Source organism: Chlorocebus sabaeus, chromosome 22, assembly GCF_047675955.1.
Source record: "Chlorocebus sabaeus isolate Y175 chromosome 22, mChlSab1.0.hap1, whole genome shotgun sequence".
Lineage (NCBI taxonomy): Eukaryota > Metazoa > Chordata > Mammalia > Primates > Cercopithecidae > Chlorocebus > Chlorocebus sabaeus.
This window is the reverse complement of record NC_132925.1, coordinates 14239155-14246170: the sequence shown is the minus strand read 5'-3', so window position 1 is coordinate 14246170 and position 7016 is coordinate 14239155. Positions and strand designations below refer to the sequence as shown.

Genomic DNA, 7016 nt, shown 5'->3' with positions numbered 1-7016 from the left:
GTAGGGGCGCTTGAGATATGTCAGGACCAGAAGTACAGAGTTGGGTCATTCGAGTAAATAAATGGTGTGTAAGGTGGTATGAAAAATATGTGGATGTAAAAAACTGGAAGTGCAGAAAAAGGCCTGGAGTATTTCAAAATTTAGACTCAAAGCAGAAGGGGAGTTAATAAAAGAAACTAACTGAAACTGTCAATGAGGTATAAGGAAAACCAATGCAAAACGAGAGTTTAAAGAAGGAAAAATGTGAAGAAACAATCAATTTTAGGGAAAATAAGAGCAGTAAAATAACAATAGATTTGGCAGCACGAAGACAATTACTGACTCCAAGAAGAACAGTTTCAAGGAATTACAGAAATAGAAGCACAAATGGAGTCTGCTGAGGAAAGAATGTGACATGAAGAAATACAGCAGCCACTACAGGCAATTCTTTCCAGAAGTTTGAATAAGGTACTATAAAAAGTAATCAATAGTTAGAGAGATATGTAGAGTGAAAGGATTCCACTATACTTCAGGCAAGAAACAGGAAAGCACATTCTGCTGACAGGAAAGATCCAGAGAGAGAAACTCCTCACACAAGAAAGGGAAGGGATACTATTATACAAAAGCAGAAAGAGGTGGAATATGAAGCACCTGGACTTGGGTAGGAAGAGAAACCCTTCTTCCACACTACAGAAGAAAAGGCAGGGTTTAGGAATAAAAGCAGACAGTTGAGTAAATGTGGTAGTGGGAAACATGAGAATATTCTTGTGTGATAGTTTCTATTTCCTTAAAGAACTCAGGCAAAAACTGAAAGCACAGTGGGGTTAAGGGAAAAGAGACAGAGAGGACAAGGAGGGAAACTGTCATTCTGAGAAAACAACAAACATTCTAAGATAAGAAGATAATCAGGCAGTCATGATAACTTTAATATGAGACCAGCCATCACAGTCATGTATTACTAATCTATCAATGTTTGGCATTTGTGTGCTAACACAGAATGTGTAGGTGACTGGGTCTGACCAAGACGGTGGCTTTTCCAGGTATGCACGATGAAGGAAAATATGTCAAGAGAGGTTGGGGTATTTGAAATGACTGAATTTGTATATGTAAAATATGTATTTCATAAACAATACAAAATAATTTTTAATTTATAAAATATCACAAAATTGAAGAGCTTTCTATTGTGTCAATTATCAAGCATCGCTAGAGAAAAAGATGTTTCATGTATCTCAGCTTCAAATGTTTAAGAAACATTATAAAAAAAGATAAATTTAAAAGATTATAAACTCCACAGCTGACTAATGATGTCTCTCTGTTGTTCCTTCTAAAAATTTTACTACCGCCTTAGTGATACATGTTTATAATTGTTCCTAAATCGTTTATTATGAAAACTGATAATATTAAGTACTATTTAATATTCATTAGTATAATTACATCCAGATGAATTTGTAAAATAGTTATTTTCTTTCAGCATTTTATATTAGAACATACTGCTTTTAAAGCAAGACTTAAACACAAAAAATATCATCACAAAGCAATGTATCAGAAACTGTTTTCATTGTTCTGTTTTCAAACCAATTAGTATCACCTTACACAAAACAGGTAACATGATAACTTAATTAGTTGTAGCATTTTGTGTATTTTATATACACACTTAATAGGCACTAAAAGTAGTTATTTTTTCTTAAAATAATAACCTTAAAGGGAAAAAAAATTCTTAAAATAGGTGAAGGCAAAATATTGCAATATTAAAAGCATGCAATAATAAAAATAAAAATTACTATAAGCACTAAAGCTCATATTCATAACTACCAAACTGTGCCATTTTCTGTAATTACAAGCTTCATAGAGCTTGAATTCGTAAAATGAAATATTTTGAAACTGGTTCTCCTAATTCATCTACACCTGGACACAGTATATTATCAATAACAATATTCATATCCACCGTCGCATTTACAGAACACTAGTGAAATACTGTAATAGAGGCTTGAAAGGCTTTAAATGCATTATTTGGAATTCACATAACAAGACAGGTATTATAATCCCTATTTACAAGTGCAGACATAAAAGCTTAGAAAGATTAAATAACCTATTTAGGGCCTTTCTGACTCACACTTTCTCCTACACCAGTAGTTGTCAATTTTTGCTATGAATCAGAATGATCTAGAAAGCATGTGTGGGGAAAAAAAACCCCAAAGTACATCTGGTCTCACTGTCAAAAATTTTGAAGGTCTAAGCTGATGCTGATGCAGGTGGTATGGACAATATCTTGCTGCCTAGTAACACCGCCAAAGAGTTTTTTTCTGTGTTATTTTGTTTTTAACTAGATTGAAGTGATAGGGGAGGCAGGGATGGGGACCTCTGCAGGCTCCCAGTGCTTAAATTACCTACAAAATCAATCAGCTGAGAAGCTTTCCTGTAAATTACAGTTGCTATGAAGGTGAATGTCATTAAGAGACAAAAGGAAACATTCAATAAGGACATCTGGAGATGAGTCAACATATAAGTAAATGACATTAATGAAGATGACAGTGTGGTAAGGCTCCACTGAAAGGGGAGAAATCTTCAGCCAATAGGCCTTATAAATTCAATAAGTAGGAGTTTCAGAGGGTGAAATTAGTAAATTAGGGGACTCACCACTCTATCTAAGGATCAACTGATTATGTGACATAGGCAGACCATAATTCCATATTTATAGGTCTCCAGCATTCTAAAACAGGACTCGGATTCTCTATTATTTAAACGTCTAACATAATAAAAGTACGTTTGATTCAATTTCTGATAACTGTATTAGGATAATCATAACCTATCTAACTTCTCCTGGGTACTTACAATAAGGAATATTACTAAAAGAAACTTGCCAACTAACATTATGCTGTAATACTGCCTAGAAGGAAGGTGAGTCAGATAAGCAAATAAAGGTTGGAAACAAACAAAACAAAATCTCATGTTGAAAAAGTAATCATTAAAGCCTGGCTATTGTTTCTCCTAATATGGAAACTCACTGACAGGGTTATCAATCTTTTTAGTCGTAAACTTCTTTAGGATCTGCTCACAAGAAAAAAGCACATACACTTGGGATTGTGTGTATGATTGCAGAGGGTCTTGGGAAACCACTCACAGTGCAAAGACCCTGGGTCAAGAATATCTATCTGTCTGTCTATCTGTCTATCTGATGTATTTGTACTGCTCCTTGAAGAGGAGGGCTACCCCATAGGCAGTGTGCCCAGAGTAGCCAAGAAACTTTTTTATTGGAATATTCATAACATCCAGTAAGATCAAATCAGAGATATTATGTTGTCTGCCTCAAGTGAAACTCTATACATGTAACGCTTTTGTTGTAATCATTCAATTTGTGAAGACTGGCCAAAAGTTAAGTTAGTTCATGTAACTCCACAGAATAGCAGGCAGTGTGTAATGAGAAAAGTGGCACCTTCCAGTAGTTCGAGAATGCTAACACAGCTAGAATTGTTATTATCCTAAAAGAAAATTTTAGCCTGTGCCTCTCCAGGATTACTCTGGTTAAAAGCATTAGGAGATTCAACTATAAAAAGAAGGGGTAATTTTTTCTCTCTCTGAGGCCAACTTTTAAGACTCCACAGATACTAGCAAGAGGGGATGTAGAAAGAGCATGTGCCTTCTTATGACATCAGTGTAACCCTGGACTGCTGAAAATGTCAACAGATTAAGCTGTTTAAAACACCTCGCAGCTCAGTTTATTCCTCAGGTAATCAACAAATCATGCCTTGTACTATTAATGGAAAATGTCTATACTGGATGTTGAGCTTAAAATTTAGGATTACTGCTGCTTTCTGCACTGTTTATAAAGTTGCAAAACCTGTTTACTTTTTCTCTTGGAAAGGCCTTCTTTGTCAAGACTACCTAGTTTGAAGGTTTTTTGTTTGTATTTTTTTTAAAAAAATCTCAAGGGCCAGCCAGATTGATTAAGCTCTAAATAGTTAAGCTGGGGGTGGGGAGCAGGCAAGAGTAGATAACATAATTCATACCTTACAGTACAGGCTACAGTTAATTTCTAAATAGTTGATGTGACAGAAAAAGGATTTTGTAGGTTAATATGATTACAAAGCATAATGTTTGCATGGCATTTATTTTTACTCTCTTTAAAAGGAATGCATATCATTTTTAATTTTTATTGAAATTGTTTCTGGTTCATGCCACTCTACACAGCTGAATACAAAGAATTGGAATATTTTACAGCTACTTTTATTATAGAAGAGGCATTTAAGCCCAAAGAAGTAAAGTTACTTATCACCAAATTCACAGTAGCTCTTAGAATCCAGGTTCCAGACTCTGTCTCCTCCCTAAACTAATGATTTTTCAACTTTTCACCACTTATTTCAGAAGATTTTAATTGACATATTATGCTGATTAATAAATGCTATATAACTGACAAAAAGAACTTCTGAACTAATAAAACAAAGAAGCCCAGTGATATTCTGATTCTGACTCTTCAAGAAACTCTTCCAGTCTGTGACATCAAGTAAAATCTGGCTGATATGGTTTACCTCTGTGTCCCCACCCAAATCTCATCTTGAATTGTACTCACATAATTCTGTGTTGTGGGAGGGACCTGGTGGGAGACGATTTCAATCATGGGGGCAGTTTCCCCCATACTGTTGTCATGGTAGTGTATAAGCCACACGAGATCTGATGATTTTATCAGGGGTTTCTGCTTCTGCAACTTCCTCATTTTCTCTCGCCACTACCATGTAAGAACTGCCTTTTGCCTCCCGCCATGATTCTGAGGTCTTCTCAGTCATGTGGAACTGTAAGTCCAATTCAACCTCTTTTTCTTCCCAGTCTTGGGTATGACTTTATCAGCAGCAGGAAAACAGACTGAGACACTGGCCAAGGCCTGATTTGCCATCACACATGCTGTCAGGCTTATGTGTAGGAACAAGTAGAGAAGAACTAAAGATTGTCATAACCTGCTACTGTAGTCATCCACTCTACTTCCCACAAATAACATGTCAATTTGTAATTCTGTGATTATAGAAAAGATTCTTAATCTTTAGATTTATTTCTTTCTATTAAATGAATCTTTTCAGAGGTTTGTTGTTTTCTGCTTGCTTGTTATTGGGGGTAGGAGGACAAAGTTATCCAAGCATTAAAATGACTTCTAAGAGGCACTGTGCGTAAGTTACCTCAACTAGTTTAGGCTCAGATAAGGCGCAGGCAGAAGAAATTAGATGCTGTAAATGTATTTGGCATATGAGTGGTCCAGATGTCTGTGGGCAGTAAGGAGGAAACTGTGTACAACAAAGAGAACTGCCACCTGACTCTTAATACAGGTATCCCCTCCTGCTACCCTTCCACAGCCCCCATCCCCTAGCACTGAGCTTAGCACTGTTCTGCTGAACATCTTTCCTACTTATTATACAGCAGATCTGTCAGTGCCAGACCTATTATATGCTAGACAGTATTTCTAGTTGCAGGGGTTATATTAGTTAAAAAAAAAAAAAGAATTTATAATATGCATGGAGCTATGAAAGGAACTTGAAGGACTTTAAGCTAAGAAGTAGTAAAATTACCAAAATTGTATTTTTAAAAGTCTCACATTCTTTACATATTCTTGTATTGTTTCACTGGTCATCACAAGCATGTACCAGTTTTGTAATTTGAAAAATAACAAATAAAGAAAAGAACTGCCGGCAAGGTAAAGGAGAGCTTGGAGGGCAGGCAAGACTGGCAGTTAGAGACTGGTTAAGGGACTGTTCCTATCAGCAACACAGGTTATTAGAGAAGAGGAATTGAAGACAGGTAACACTAAAGGGAAATGGAGTAGTGAAGAGATTGAAAAGATAGTAAGACAGTAATATCAATAAGAGAAATTAATTGCAAGTCAGAGAGAAAAAGGTAAACGGGAGAACTTTCAAATATGGGGCTTAGGCAGACATTCGAGAGGTGTTTATAAACATATTTTAAAAAAAGAGCAGGATGCAAAAATTTTATTTATTTATTTGTTTGTTTGTTTGTTTTGAGATAGAGTCTTGCTCTGTCACCCAGGCTAGAGTGCAGTGGCGTGATCTTGGCTCACTGCAATCTACACCTCCCGGGTTTCAAGCAATTCTCCTGCCTCAGCCTCCTGAGTAGCTGGGACTACAGGTATGCATGCCCAGCTAACTTTCTGTATTTTTAGTAGAGACAGAGTTTCACCGTGTTAGCCAGGATGGTCTCCATCTCCTGACCTCATGACCAGCCCACCTTGGCCTCCCAAAGTGCTGGGATTACAGGCATGAGCCACTGTGCCTGGCCCAAAATTGTATTTATTATATGAATACTGTGTACATTACATGTTTCATAAATATATATGCATAGGAAATTCATCAATATGCTAACTAACGATGGCTGGCTCCGGATGGTAAGTCAATCAAGTTTTTAAATATTCTTTTCCACATATGTACAACTATTAAATATCAATAAAAATACATACAAAAAAACCTTTCTATATATCTTTGAAATTCAGAATGTGTACTTTTGTGTACATTTTGTATATTTTTGAACCACATTCCTTCCAAAAAGCAGTTTCCCTTTAGTAATAAAACTCTATGATTCTAAAACTCCCATGAGAAAATCTGGTCAAATGGCAAACCATTCTATATTTCATAAACATATTACACTGTCCATAATTAATTCTTATATCTTTGTGAACTCTCTCTATGAGTTTATAATGGTGAAGCAATCACAGTAGTTGTGTATTTTCTTTTCTATTCAGGAAATTCACCAGCTGAGAGAGGTGACAGAATTGAAAGCAAATATCGTGCTGTTATTTGATTACCCAGTAATCACTGTAGTCACTTAACAACTTGATACCCCTACTTTGAGCCGTTTCCACAGATATCTGCATGACTGACTCCCTTACTTCAAATGTCAGCTTCTCAATAAGGCCTATTAGGATTATCCTAATTATAAGAGCAACATGCCCTTATCATCACTACCACCATAGGCTTTCTGATATTCTTTTACTTGTTTCATTGTTTTCAATTCACTTATGATCTCATATATAATGTAACTTA

General features: G+C 35.9%; 1 protein-coding gene across 7 annotated transcripts in view; it reads right to left on the bottom strand.

Moving 5' to 3' along the window:
• The window catches only part of ARL13B (ARF like GTPase 13B), a 71098-nt gene that overhangs the window by 39653 nt on the left and 24429 nt on the right, over positions 1-7016 (bottom strand). The gene's annotated exons all lie outside the window — the stretch shown is intronic.